The sequence below is a fragment of the Colias philodice genome, chromosome 3 (genome assembly GCF_061535455.1).
Source record: "Colias philodice isolate Cphi_HAF_F1 chromosome 3, ilColPhil1 Martin Lab GWU primary, whole genome shotgun sequence".
Lineage (NCBI taxonomy): Eukaryota > Metazoa > Arthropoda > Insecta > Lepidoptera > Pieridae > Colias > Colias philodice.
Window position 1 is genome coordinate 12,362,518 of NC_143088.1, and position 16,478 is coordinate 12,378,995.

The 16,478-nt window shown below is 34.2% G+C and overlaps 1 protein-coding gene across 1 annotated transcript in view; it reads left to right on the plus strand.

The window, feature by feature from the left end:
* Window positions 1-2,184: 2,184 nt before the first annotated feature.
* The window catches only part of LOC149490078 (neuroligin-4, Y-linked-like), a 75,972-nt gene continuing 61,678 nt past the window's right edge, over window positions 2,185-16,478 (plus strand). Inside the window, exon 1 of the mRNA XM_089714889.1 lies at window positions 2,185-2,418. The gene's annotated coding sequence lies outside the window, so the exon portion shown is untranslated. The remainder of the gene's footprint in view (window positions 2,419-16,478) is intronic.

The window sequence follows — 16,478 nt, forward strand, 5'->3', positions numbered from 1 at the left end:
TTGCAAAAAAGTAAATTTTCACTCTAAGTTAATACAATTCCCCGTAAAAATCAGTGCATAAACTCAAAAAATGATCCCCAAATAGATATCGAGTGATAAAATTTGACGTTCAATTTCCTTAAATTAAATAACCAGAGAGAGGAATTTTATGTTAATACCCAGACTTCATTTAGAAGACGGAGGCTAAATCAATAATGGGGTTTTCATATATTTCACGCTGAAAAGGGCAACATTAATTTTTACAAATTCGTCCCGTCCCTTTATCGCCATTCTGTATGCAATTTAATTAAAGATTAGATTATTTTGCAGATAAAGTAATTTTTTTTGAAGTGAAAACTTCTTTAGCGGCGGTGGGTATAAAATCTTAAACTCGCGTCAGGACACGTGGCCTGATCGAAAAAGCGTAAGACCACAGATCACATGCGTAAGACGGATGTTTTTTTTTTAGCCCTTATATTCCATGCGTAAGACGGATACCATTCCAAAATATCAAACATGCTGAACGTTAATAATCAAGTTTTCACTTCTGCCGGCACTCCCGGAGTGCAACCCGTCTTTTTTTCTAATAGGCGAAGGACCTGAAGTAATAATGAGTAGGTATTTAGTATTTAAGTTAGTGTGTTTTATATAAGAATTATTGTGTATTGCTGTCACATTGCGCGTGTCCTGTAATGGCAAGTGATGTTTATAAATAAACTAGATTTCAGCCCGCGGCTTCGCCCGCTTTGTCTAAAACATAATAAATTATATACTAAAACCTTCTTCTTGAATCACTCTATCTAATAAAAAAAACCGCATCAAAATCCGTTGCGTAGTTTTAAAGATTTAAGCATAGGTACATAGGGACTTAGGGACAGAGAAAGCGCCTTTGTTTTATACTATGTAGTGATTAATAAATAAAAAATTTACTTATAAATATTACTATACGAGTAAGTACGGAAAATACCTGTAATAATTTCTTCAAAAAATTTGAAACGAACACCCTTTTCCACCCCATTCAAGCTAAACCGAGTAATAAATTAATAATATTTTTCACTGCGGATTAGTTAATTTTCTCAAAAGGGCCTGATCAAAGTCTAAACACTACCGGAGAAGGCAATTCCCGAACAAAATGTGAAAAATGATCCCAATTTACATGGAAAGTAGATCGTTTGAACAACAAAGGTGTCTAATTTTTATTTATAATTGCTGAAGGTGTAGCGATAAAAAGTAATGAGTGAGGAAATTAACTTACAACTTTAGGGAAGTAAAAATGCTTCGGTTATTGGTAAAATAAAGAACGCGTTTTTACCGTCGCGTTCGCGAAATACAATTACGAGTAGATATTAATTACAAGAGGGTCTTTCTAAACTTTTCTCATAAATTACTATTTTTAACATTTTGTAAGTGGTATCAAAAAGGAAATAGCTGTTTTATTCTTATTCATGTGTCATCAAAATAATCGATAATAATTTGTAAATGTCCAATATTCTTCATTATTTATATTTATTTCTATTAAACTACACAACAAATTAAAAACTAGGCTATCCGGAGTCCCAACAGACAATTATTGTCCTGAATAATGACTTGATGAAAATTGTAACATACAGTATTATCTATGATTGTAACTGTAAAACGCGTCATGTTCTTGGTCATGTTAAAAAAGACGGTAAGTAAATAATTTTTATGCCCAATTTTCATGGTTTCATCAGGGAAAATACAATGGTATATAATTAATGACATCTTTCTCATTTTAAATGAGTAAAAAATTAAATGACTAAGTAATGGATTAATTACGATAGAAATATACTGACATAAAACTTATACCTACAAATTGTAAACTGTGGCTATCTAAAATAACTATAATAATATACCTAACTAGGTAGATTAATAAAACTTCTCTGTAGACTGTATCTTTTAATCTCTGACTAAAATAAATAAGCCGTATTAGAATTATTATAGACCTGCTACCTGTGGGTGCTACGAACATGAAACATCACAAGTTTCACAACTACGCTACAAGTACGCTGTACGCTACGTTAAAATGATTTATCATGCAATGCACAACACGCATAAGATTAGTGTGAAAAGCGCCATCTCTTATCAAGGAATGGTATTAACATCGAAGGGAGCAATTCAGTCACCAATAACCCCCACAGTGAAATTAGGTTCATGTTACGTATCGCGAAACGTAACACGTTTATGACTTCAGTGTTCAGTCGCGCTCTACCCTCCACCGGGGAAGGTTGTATCAACGCTTCCGGAACGGCTAATTCCGAAATTGAATTTCGCGTACATGAATTTGTAAAAACCGACGCTCACCAACCGTCAACGGTTCGCAAATAACAATTAAATTGAAAACCAGTGTTCTAGTGATTTTAGTGTTATTAAGTGAAATGATAGCTGTCGGATACTTGACTGAAACAAAATGTTTGCAAGGTAATTATGCATTGTGAGAAGAGAGGTCGTTTAGTAAATTGCAAGTATGTTTAACAGTGCCCTTTGAAATCGCTTGTAGACTTTTTGTGAAGGCCTTTTGATCCTATCTAGGAAAGCCTTTGTGAAATTTTAATTAGAAAGTTTGCGGAGTCGACAGCTATTATTGTTTAGAAAGGATTTTTTCATTTTATTTAATTAACGGTAACTACCAGTCTTCTCCGTGAATACTTGAATATAATTTAATTCTATTCTTTTGGTGAGATTGCTAGCTGTTTTATCATAAAACATTCTCGTTATTTTAGGATTTTATGAATATTTCGTTACCTAAGTATTGGATTAGGATCACTTACGATTGAGAGTTGTTTTCAACACTTACATGCCTACCTACTGCAATCTGCAAATACTCATTTATTTATACTGTGCTAGGTATAATTTTGTAGTTAGGCAACGTTTTTGTGTACCTAAATTATAAATAGGTACTAATTATTAATCCTTCAGCAATCAGCTCGGCTCACTGCTCAGTATTTCAAATTATCTTTGCCCTGCTTCTCAGAATATCCTTCACTGTTTGCAAGTAATTAATATAATATTTAAACTACTTAAATCATAATAATCTATTCTATGATTAGATGTCAACAAGAAAATGTATCAAAAACTGGGTAGGTATGTAAGTAGGTATTAGATCCTAATTCCAGATGCAGGTATTGAATGGATATGAATGATATTAATTTTCAGCATGAAATCTATACCTACCTATGTATAAATTACATACCTATTTACCTACGTATATATAATACCTAAATACCCATAATTTAAATTGGATGATGGATTAACGCGTAAACCGTCATGGAGATCAAAATGCCTGCAGTGGGATATCAAAACTAGATAGGTAGGTTACCAATTCGTATAAATAAACATTATTATTGATTCGATACAATAATGTCAAACCTTTCAGGAATCTGTAGAAACCTTTCAAACAAGTGGAAAAGGTACATAATAATTATTGTTACGGTCCAATAATTTGACAATTTAAAAGTGCTTTTGAAAGAACCGAAGTGAATAAATTATTGTTTTGGTTTTAAGTTTGAGTTTTGAAGAAAAGGGTTAGAAACTCGATACATACATATACATGTATGAATTCAAATAAAGATTTTATTTATTTTATTTTATTTTAGTTATACAGTTTTTGAACTTAGATTATTCCAACAGAAGGTCTTCGGTAGATAATTTAGTAAAACCTAGGTACACTACAATAAATTCCTACCTATTTTTGTCTAGGTAAATCATAAGAGACAATCTTGTTCTCTGGTTTTTGCGTGTGTGTTCTTAGGTAGGATGGTAGGACCTACTGGGTATATAAACCGTATTAAAGGCTATATTATAATTATTAAAGTATTCACTATTTAATACTAGTATCCTTCTATTAATTATATTTTCAATAATTGATAATAATTATTGTCTACCTACCTGCTCGTCGAAACGAGATAGGTAATTAACGTCATTACACAAATAATCGTAATTATTGTTCTATCAACCATGCATCAATGCTTACAATATTACACATGTCCTGTTTAAATTAAATATAAATCCATAATACCTACCTAGTATCTAATCTGTGATAATACACAAGTCGTAAATATTTTAAGCTTATATTTCGGAAGTCACAATCTGGACTTTACCTACAAGAAAAGGGTCGGTTTGTTAATGGTCAGAAAACCAGGGAAATGTATGAAATGTCAACTTATTTTAATCTCAGGTGAGTTATGGCTCGGCTGCGGGGTTACGTTTGTTTTACGCGAAATTTCTCGTTATTTTGCAAGAAAATGTGTTTTAAATCGTTTGAATTTCTAAATAAATAAACATAAACTGTATAAATGCATATATTATATTGAAATGTTCTTCGAATTACGGAAAACTTGTCTAAAAGTTATATTTAAATAAACTAAAAAATAAATTGTCCATAGTCATGGTGATCGTTTGGAAATTATTTACCTATGGATTAGTCATTATTTTGTATGTTTCTATCTATTAAAAACTGATGTGAATTAATTGCCGTAAAATCTAATATTCTTGTGCATAGCCCTATTTCAAATAGTCAACCCTCTTTATAACCAAAATACATCAACTATCAGCCACCCTGTCCTTTCGAACAGCAATGATAAAACCACCTTTCCAAGGAACTAACCAACCAAAAATTGTGGACACTTGCAATGCAAGTTTCTACGAGCTATTCAGTCCAAAGGTTAAAATTAACTTCTAACTCGACAGTGTAATGATCCGTTGAATTTCAAACGGGTTAACTCCTTCACTTTGAAGTAAATAGCACTACCTTTGAAATACTCTGTAAATGAAAGCACCTTGAGATTTATAAATTAAAACGCTAATGAATAAAATGCGATTTATTTAACTAGACGTTTTGAAGTCAAGTCTATGATCGGGTTTTTAAATGGTTTAAAGTTTTCGTTTGTTAAACATATTAATTACTAAAGTCCGGTCGCGGAGCAGAAAGAATTTCGTACAATGACCTCTTTACCTACTGACAGTGGTCACAAACATTTTTGAATGAAGTGCAGTTTACATGAAATATTTGGAGGAGAAAATGTTTTTTACTAATTTATTAAATAAATGTCCTTTATTCATTTACAATACTTATTAGTTAGTTACATTTTAACTTTTTCAATAACAACGATATATTATATAAAAAAAAGTATGCGTGTACACACATATGAAGTGAAACTTCTTTATGACCTTATTTTTCAAAAAATAATTTACTAAAAATATTTTAATGTCCAATATTACAGAAATACGTTAGTCTAACACGCGATTTCGACTTAGGCGGATTTTGATTGGACATAAAGAGTTTGAGGTTTATTCTTATAAATTTTGAATTCACAAAATCATAATTGAACACCTGACACCAATCAAGCAAACACAAACCTTACGCTCTCAGGTTAAAGGTTTACAATCCCTAAGGACGGCGGTCATTGCACCTGTGCGAGCAAGACACATTATTTTTACAAGGGAGTGACAGTGACAGGTAATAACAGGTTAATGTACGAAATTCTTCCTGCTCCGCGACCGCTGTACGCGCGGTTTTACCAGCATTGCTCCGCTCCTGTTGGTCAGCGTGATGACATACATATATATATAGCGCGCGTATAGCCTATTTCCTATCAAAGTCCATTGCGAGAATTTTTCAAATCGGACCAGTAGTTCCTGAAATTAGCGTGTTCAAACAAACAAACTCATATAATAATGTGTATTACTACTAATATTCGTATTACTGTTATGCTAATAAAATGACAATAGGTTCTCATTATTTATTAGATCAAAATCTGGGGGCACGGTAGTGCCCCCGCCAAGACGAGCCAAGCGAACGAAACGCACGGGCACTACCTACCTTTTCTCGAAGCGCTTCGACGTTTTTTTGAACCCTCATAACTTGGGTTTGGATTATGCTAGATCAACAAAATTTTCGGGATATATTGTCAATAGCGGACTTATTGAACGTATTAAGTTTTAATTACATTAGCTTTTATACTTCAGATTTTATTTATATCTAAAAAACGCTAATTTCATCACTGACTCACTGATGATCATCAAAATTCTTAAGGTATTTCCTAATGTCCTAGAAAGCTGAAATTTTGTATGTAAGCCAGTATTAGCACACAAACAACAAAAAAATTATAAAACTTGTAACTTTCATCCCCTAACCCCTTAAACTAGAGGATGGGAGTTTATATGAGACCTGTAATTTTAAATTAAATTTTGATGATGCTAGAGGTCTAATCTAATAATCTAAAACTTGGTTTCCCTAGATATATATATGTATAGGTACTCCTTGTTAAAAAAAAATAACTAACTTACAAAAAGAAATGAAATCCCACCAAAAACATTTTCATGTAAAATGTTGCCAAGACGAACCCATATGACTCGCACTGTCAAAAAGTTATCAGATCTCATGTAGAGCCAAGCTTCTAACACTACACGCCCTAACTCTACAAGGCCTAACTTCACAAACTCTACACCTTAGTCAAAATATGTGGCTTGGCCGTTCGTTACTACAAGAACTATTGTATAACACAAAAGTAATGAACAGTGAATTAATTTTTCACCTTACGCCGATGTGAATGTAGCGAAATGGCCAAGCCACATATTTTGACTAAGGTGTAGAGTTTGTGAAGTTAGGCCTTGTAGAGTTAGGGCGTGTAGTGTTAGAAGCTTGGCTCTACATGAGATCTGATAACTTTTTGACAGTGCGAGTCATATGGGTTCGTCTTGGCAACATTTTACATGAAAATGTTTTTGGTGGGATTTGATTTAGGTTAAATTCTATTTACTAAAAATAAGGACTCGAATAGACACAGACATGTATCAAATAGACAATTAATTTCAAACGCAAAAATTAATGATCGGACAATCGTCGAAACATCCATACTAATATTATAAATGCGAAAGTAACTCTGTCTGTCTGTCTGTTACTCAATCACGCCTAAACTACTGAACCAATTTGCATGAAATTTGGTATGGAGATATTTTGATACCCGAGAAAGGACATAGGATAGGTTTTATCCCGGAAATCCTACGGAACGGGAACGGGAACGAACTTTTTCTTTGAAAACGCGGGCGAAGCCGCGGGCGTAAAGCTAGTAACTGATAAAACCGATTTGGGTTTAGAAAATACAAAATTAATACTTTAAAAATTTATGAATGTCCTTTTAACATAATATTTCACGCTTAAAACATTGCCTATGGCAATGAAAACGAATAAATTTTAATTTATAATTTCGCGGAAAATACGTCGGTATTTATGAGAATTTTTTGACTCGTTCAAAGAAAAAAGTATTACACGGTTTTCAGGAAAGGACAATTGAAAAAGTTGGGAAAAATTGTGAATTCGGCAAAACTAAAAGGCTTTTTGTGTTCAAGAAAGCATAACCAGCTGGATTGGAAAAAATAAAAACTAATTAAGTTTTTTGTTCTTTTCTTTACAATCTCGTAAAATTTTATATAACAAGGTTTTTAAATAGTGAGGTATTTTTAAGCTCGGAAAAAATCGGGGTGGTTTTAATTTTTGCATGATATCTAATACTATAAAGTATTCATATTAAAGAATCGGTGTGAGATTTCTTTACATCGAATATAGTGTCAGGATCATATTATATAACGTTGATTAATATATGGTAGAGAGTTTTGATAGTGTTCTCCACCTCTACGTAAAATATATCTTCAGTAACAAACTACGAAAAAAAAACATATAACTAACGATTCAAATAACCCAGTAGACCGCAGATATTAAGGCTAAGGACAGTTCAGTCGGAAGCAAGCCGGAGATGAACAGCTCTACAGACTTAACACTTACAATGATCAAAGCAAGCGGCGTAAATATCTAGATACGTTCATACGTCCATGATACGTATAGAACTTTCGAGTACACTAATATTACCAAGTATACAATAGGTATTCTTATAGAGGACGATATTGTAAGGGAAAAACTAGATTTTTATGTCACGTATTTGTAACACAGACGGAGTAGGGTAAAGCGTTAGTATGTATGTTAATTTTAGTTTCGTAATAGTAGGTATATCATAGACTATAGTATAATAATATGTAGTGAAATTTATTTTCCAAAAAACATGTTCACTCTGTTAACATTTGGCATAATAAAATCTAAGTCATTCGATCGTTCTAGCCTGTGGTTCTAGCGTTTTCTAGACCCATGATATAAGAAGATTATAAGATAAAAAAATACAAGATTTAACCGCGGTTTCAGTCATAATGTAATTAACAATCGTTCTATACAATTTTCCATCCCCTGTTTGACAGAGAAGCCTAAACAATGAATTCCCATTTACCCTCGTAAAAATAACAAAAAAATATTCAAATTAATTAAAAATAAAAGCATTCATCAAAAAATCACACAGAAATAACTGTAAACATAATAAATCACAATACTTTTGCTAGTATCATTATTACGCTTTAAAATTTGCAGTATTATTAACAATAAGGCGGTCTTTGTTTTCAATTCATTGTCTGTTAGGTATATTCGCTTCGCAATATTTCAAAAGCGAATAAAATGTAACTACCTACCTACGGAAAAGTTTTCTAATAAATATTACGAGTAATTCCATGCTTTTATCGCTAAAGGGGAAACGAGGATAAAATCAACCCTTCGGACGTACTTGGAATAGATTTTAACATTTGTTTCTGTCATGTTTTATGTTCAACACCATTTTGTTAATACGGCAACATTATTAGTATCCTGTAAAAGATACATGACTTAAAAGGGGAGATATATCTCATATTATGTGTTTCGATTTTTAGGTACCTCCCTATGTGTTTAGGACAATCTGGAAGAATGGTAATAAATTTAATATGTTTTCGGAAGGGATAATAGTGCTTGAACTTGCCTATCATTGTAATATAAGGACGACGTAAGACGTAAAATAATCAAACATCCTGAGCTTTTGATATCGTTTGTCAACGGGAATTTTAGGTATAACTATATACTTTAATTTCAGTGAGATATTCGTCACTATAAAAGTACAGTAAATAATAATAAACTTAAGTTCTATCTAGTTAAATTGCAAGTGCATTTTCTAATTTAAATATCTAATACTGTTTACAAACATTTGTTCACAGGTAGACCCGAACAAATATAAACAGAACATATTCCATAAGCCGTAGACAAAACATAATCCTACAAAAACAGTGTCATAATCACGCCGACCTTTGCACTCCGGTTCATACGTTTGAATGTTCCCCAAAAACTAGGTGAATTGCCTGTAAAGTTAGAAAAAACTTTAAAACGTCTGCACTATCAAGCCACGGTAAGTGTCGTTGACATTTCGCTCACGGCAATTTTCTTCTCGACTTGGGTCGACGGTCGCGATGCTATCAAAACTGATTTGAAACCTAGCTCAGGTCGTTGGCCTTGTCAGTTTTGCTGTGATTATAAAGTGGATACGATACCTTTAGTTTTCTTTCTATATGAATTAGGTAACAGAACAAGGTAATATTTTCTTGTGGGAAACCATATTTCTTCTTCAATGACTAAACTTTATGGGTAAAGTTTATCATGTAACTATCATTGAAAGTACTGAAAAAATTCGATAAAAATTCGCTGAATTAAGTAAATGATGTTTTACATTAGGTACATTTTCTACTACATTTACAAACACATATATGTGTAATATATATATATTTAATTCCATTTATTTGTAATAGATTTAAAAACGGAAACCCTATAAACTATTACACGAGCGGCTTTGTGATCAAATGTCACAACGTCGTCATTAAACAAACGCATATTAACCCGGCGTCATTGAGGTTGGGTCAAAATGACCCGGCTCGTTTATAATTTCCAATATCTTTGTAATTACGTGCACGATTGTGCTGTTCTTTGTAGTAGCTGGAGCTAACAATTTACATGAAACGTTTTGGAAGTGAAATCCTTTCGACGTCGAGTGTACTGGGAGATACACGCGTGTATTTTCGAAAAAGGTAAATATGACCCATCCTCACAATTGATGTAACAATTTCGCGCCATAGCTAAGTTATCGATTTTTACTGTTGTGTATGATTTCTTGGTGTCTGCAAACATTTTTTTTGCTTATTTCTGTGAATTTAATGTTTTTGTTTGTCCATCAGGTACTTATAAAATAGGTACTATAAACGGATAGAATAGAAAATTTCACGTATCATGGCGGGTTTAGACTCTTGTCTTACTAGGACTTATCTTATTATGATGATGAAGTTGAAGAAAAGGATGATGAGAGTGCGGAGTGTGTTTCAAGCGGAGAAAAGCGAAAACCCGAATTCAATACCTTTTACAATAAAACTAAATATGGGGTTGACGTCGCTGATGAACTTTGCGCCTCATATGATGTGAGTCGTAACTCCAAAAGGTGGCCCCTGACAATTTTTATGCCATGTTGGACACACAGGAATTAATGCGCTTATAATACGTCGCATAAATAAAAATAAACCAAGCGGTAAGCGACGTAATTTTTGAAAAACTTAGGTCTTGCTCTGGTATTAGAACATTTGAAAATTCGCCAGGAATTGAATCGATAGCAACGACAAATGGGCAAAAGAATCAGAGAATTTATTGGTGGATCATCAGAGGAGCCACCTGCAGTTCCGCAAAAGATGTTAAGTGTGTCAGGAAAAAAAAATAGTAACTAAAACAAAACATTTTTGTCAAGCTTGCCCTAAATTTATTTGTTCTGAACGCATCATGTCTTTCTGTATTGATTTCATTCACAACAAAGATTCTAATTAGCTTTGTTAAAGTTTTTTTCTCATATATTAGACTTAAGTTTATAAAAATGCTATTTGTAACCAAAAATACTGGTTAATAGCATAGTATTGATATGAAAACGCAAGAGGTCTATATTTTGTTCCTATTTTTATGAGTTTATGTCAAAGTTGATTAAAGTGAATAAAACGTTGATTAATTATTATTTTTATTTTATAATATCAAAACCAGAATACCTTTATCCTATAATAATAACACATAAAACTAATTTTCTTAAAAAGTTTAGAAATACAAACTATAAAATATATGGGTAATATTGACCCACCTCAACGTTCGCGTATCTGTTTTCTACCACAATGACGCCGGGTTAATTTCAACTGTATTCATAATTTTAACTTTTTATTTCACAAAAAGCAGGAGTTACACAAGTCCTAACTACCTTCTATTTCATTATAACAGTTCTGTTTCAGTTCTTGCTTAGTTTCACAATCTCAGTATTGTGCAAGTTCTGAACTCTATTATGAACTAAGTTCTTAGGAATAAATGTAAATAGGACAGATAAGTTAGGAGAAGTTCTCTAATAGAAATGTATTAGCTTCAATTGTGTTTGATTGTGTTTTAAATGGTGGCAGTTTTGAAGCTAAACCACTTAGGGCCGATTTTTAAATGCTTGGATAAAACTTATTCATCGAATAATGTATGAAACTACCATTTTAAAAACGTATTCTAATTGCCCGTATTTGACAGCTTACGTGACATTTTAATATTATCGTGTAATACTTTATTGGACGGATAAGTTTTATCCAAGCATTGAAAAATCGGCACTTAAGGGCCGGCGCCCACTGCCGGCACGGCACGGCATGGCACGGCAGAGCATCCCGCGGCGTGCAATGGCATCCCGTGGCGTGCAGTGGCATCCCGCGGCGTGCTGCGTGATCCCGCGGCATTCAGTGGCATGCCGTGGCATCCTGCTAAAAGCCCCACTAATGCTGCATAAGTTTCAACCTTATTTCAACTAGCTAGCAATCATAATTCCTCGACCCCAAAGTGACGCATACGCCTCGCGGGATGCAATGGCGCGCCGCGGCATTCCTTGGAATGAAACAGCAAGACACGTCATGCCGCCGCATCCTGCGGCGTGCCGCGTCATGCTGCAGCATCCTGCGATACGTCGCAGCATCGTGGCATCGAAATAAAATAACTTGAATTCTAAACTGATTGAAATAAGATTCAAAATAACTTCATTAGTAATAAAATCCTCTGCCCTGCCATGCCACGCCGTGCCGGCAGTGGGCGCCGGCCCTAAAGTAAATAAAAGAGTAATGTCCACCTTTCAAGTTATTAAAATTGTTAGAAAAAAGGGATGGCTGATCAAAGGTAAACCAACTGCCCGGAAGAAAAATCGATCAGTAAGACAGATGTGACTTTCTCAGACTAGGAAGAACGAGGGTGGAATAGGCTGACCACATATTAACTTAGGAAAATCGATCAGAAAAAACACGTATGTTTTTTTTCTGGCGGGGCGCAATAGCATTCGATTCGAGCAACTCGATCACTAAAATAGACCTTACCTGTAGTTTTAGTTGATTGTGGCTTTTTTATAGACTACTAGTCTGTAAAGAAACATGATAAGTGTAATCTATGTCCTTAGAAGCTGTTTTCTTTGAAGTATCTCTCGTGAAAGAGAGATCTTGTTACCTGGTGATATGTGTACGAAACACATCATTTATCTCCACTATTCTCTTGCATTACTACAACAAACTTTACTAAATGTAGCTACTGAACATTTACATAGAATGAGAATATTTCCCTTTGGCTGTAGTTTCATTTCAGCTACTGCACATAACTAGATATCTCAGTCCAATTGCATGGAAGATGTAGCGTACAGACACGGTTTCTTAAGTGTTTATTTTGTTTGCTAGCTTCTAGCTGCGAATTTGTCTGTAACATAGAAAAAAAACTTACTTTGACGTAGTAGATTTTGTAAGATGTGTGAATTAATACAGAGAGGGCAGTCTTAAAATCATAATTTTTCTGGCTGACATTGTTCTCATAAAGAATTTTCCAAAAAATTCTTCAGCACCTGCAATGTAAAGATCGGAGACTAGTACCTAACTGACCTAACTAAATATATGAATATTTAGATTTTGGATAAATAAGTTTACATAAGGGAATAGTTTATCTACCTACCTTTGAGCAAGCCAGTGACAATTAATGCTGCACTATGCAGTTTCAAGGCTTGTACAAATCACAAGGTAACGAGATGGACGCCTTGGCAAATTGGAGTGCTTATTCAAACTCATAATATACTTTACAGTACAATCCGGAGAATGTTTTCCTAATTATTCTGTTTCCTTTATTGTACATGTTATTGTATTGACTATTGTCTTTATTGTACTTTATTGCACACTAGGTTACCGCCCGCGGCTTCGCCCGCGCAGTCAAAGAAAAACCCGAATAGTTCCCGTTCCCGTGGGATTTCCGAGATTGAGTCATTTTCCCGAGATAAAAAGTAGCCTATGTCCTTTCTCGGGTATCAAAATATATCCATACCAAATTTCATGAAAATTGGTTCAGTAGTTTAGGCGTGATTGAGTAACAGACAAACAGACAGAGTTACTTTCGCATTTATAATATTAAGTATGGATATATCTACGATTTATCAACATACATTTCTTAAGTCTTAGAAGAACATAGAATTATAGCTTGCTTTCTAGCTAAATACTACGTAAATTATACGTTATACGTAGGTAATAAATTAATAATCAATATATAAAACAGCCTTCAATATTTTCCAAAACCTGAACAAATATAGCATCAAATTTCAAAAGCAATCAACACGCTTATTTTTCTACGCACCCGTCTGTAATAATTACTTCTTAATCCAAGACCAAGCCTATCACTTCTGAAAACATAGCCCTTATATATACATGTACCGAGTAAATACTTCGTTGTTATATAACTTGTTAACTAAATCAACAAGCCATATTGCGAACCCAGTTGAATTGTTTGAATAGTTTTATGTAAACTGCCGTTTGTTATATATAGATAGTATATTAGAGTGAAATAGTTTCGAGGCTGACGAAATGGTTTATTGTTACCGTGTACGTTGTGACATGTTCTTACTTCTTGTAATTGGGAATGTTAGAAAGAACTTTTAAATGCGCATGTCTGTTTATTAGTTTCTTTTTGTATATTATATGAACGTGTGTGCCGAGCAAACGTGTCAGAAGTGAAACTTCTTTGGCAAGATCCAAAGATACCAAAATCGTCGTCTTACTCCATGACGGCGGTATTGCCATGACGCCTTGAAATTTTTACTCTCCACGCGCCTAAAGAAGTTTCACTTCAAAAATAAACTTTACTAAGAAAAAAATAATATTCCAATAGTTAGAATAGATAGGAGGTAAGAAACATGTTGATTTTATTTTGGGATCCAATTATCTTGTTCAATTTAATTAGGGGTTACGTGCACCCTTTAGCAGCCGTTGTTACGGTCTTATATCTATACTAGCTGCTCCGCGCGGTTTCACCCCCGTGGCTCCACCCCTGTTGGTCGTAGCGTGATGATATATAGCCTATAACCTTCCTCTATAAATGGGCTATCTAACACCGAAAGAATTTTTCAAATCGGACAAGTAGTTCCCGAGATTAGCGCGTTCAAACAAACAAACAAACAAACTCTTCAGCTTTATAATATTAGTATAGATTTAAACAATATTATTAAATTAGTTACATATCAGAATATAAACCTTGTTTTACATACAATAATATTATATTGAGACACTTTTCAATTCATTATTGGTGGACTAAAAATGTCTCAACTCAATTATCTTCAAGACAAGTTTGTCCCTTCGTCTTTTGTCTGCCAGAGGGCACGCCAGCTGAGGGTTCAGAATGAAATTAACACCCACATTTGAATATATAGCTAGTAGATCTACCAGGATTCGCCCGGGACATGCCAAAAGAAAAAAAACAGACTATATTTTTGACGATTGAAGCTTAATATTAATTGGTAATTACCTATGCTTATAATTTCCTTATAATGTAATATTATATAAGAGCAGTTCTTAATTATTTTCCATAATAAATTATCATTACAAAGGAAAGGGTACATTTCTAAAGAAAGATCAGAAGTAGGTCTCAACCCTCACTCCCGAGTCCCCACACGTCATACTGTTACAGATATCATCTTTGTTACTATGTTAGTGTCCTATATCCCTTTAGTATTGTGACCCAGTTCAAAGCAAAGGAGTATAGGAAAATTTGCTCTGTTTCTATAAATCTATCGAAAACCAAAACCTAATTTGGGAACTAGAATCTGTACGCTCGTGTGCTTCAAATAAACACGGTATTTACTCTACACAAAATACAGCTAGACCTAGCTGGTTTCTATGTCATTCCCAATTCGGTTTTCCTAAAAAGATAGCATGCTATGGCCTTCTCGAAGTTTCTTTATAATCACTATACATAGGTAGTATAAAATAAAGTCAGCTCCCGCTGACTGTCTGTCCCTGTGTTTACTTGATCTTAAAAACTATCTGACGGATTTTGAACCAATTTTCAATTGATAAAGTGGTTCCTAAGGAAAATTTTAGTGTACATGATTTGTTACGTTTTAGATAACATAATTATTTCAAATCCAGCATTTATGTTTAAACGAATCAAACAATACATAAATTCAGATGAAAGTTATTAAAAGTGTCGACTAGGCAAAAACCTTTCCAAACAATTTATTTCAAACTGTTATATTTTTCAAACGTTTCAAAAATATATAATGAACATAATAAACAGTATACAAATTGCTCCATCGCTTACGATAGTAGGGTAAGCTTTCGAGCAATTAGAGTGAAACCTCAATTTTCGCGGCATGATTGTTTTCAATTAAAAATAACGCAAACAACCTGATTGGCTGGAACCGATGATAAGCGGTTGGAACCGGTTTTTACCGGATTGGGAAAGCGCTTAATAGCATTTTGTATAATATGATTGTGTTAACTGCGAATTATGGCTGGTTCACACTTTGATTAGTGCGAGTGCAGGTGATGAGTGCGAGTGCAGGTGTGTAGTGCGAGTAGTGTCCAATTGACTGCGAGTGCAGGTGATTAGTGCGAGTGCAGGTGTGTAGTGCGAGTAGTGTCCAATTGACTGCGAGTGCAGGTGATTAGTGCGAGTGCAGGCACGCTGCGAGTGAGGGGGAAGGGAGGGCGCGCGGGACGTGGCTACTCGCAGTCCACTCGCAAAAAAATAGAACACGCTTCTATTCACTTTACTACACAGCCTACTAAACACTCGCACTCGCAGTCGCTGTCCACACGTAGTTACTAAACACCTGCACTCATCACCTGCACTCGCACTAATCAAAGTGTGAACCAGCCATTAAGCGTAAATCAGGGATCTCTGTTTTGCGAATGGGGCATTCTTATGCTATTGTGGCTAGTGTGTTTGTGTGTGTAGCTGTGTGGGATGATGAGGTATCTGTATACGTGTGGCTTTGTATGTATTGGGTGAATTAGAAGAAGCACTTCTGTGTGCATTTAAATGTTTATCTACGTGTGTATCTAATTGTCCATCAACATCCATAGATCAATATCAATTATAGTGCTCAAAGGGTAGGTTTATTATAGTATAAGATAAATTATGTTATAAGTTGCAAAAGTTAAAGCAGTCATTATAATAATTATATCCCTGTATCATTTTGCGGTGCTTACTTAAGCATAGCCAAGTTACAGTTAAGTTGCGTCATATGTCGAATATCTTATAATAAATTCCGTGGAACAGGTGCGAGAAAGGGCCTTAT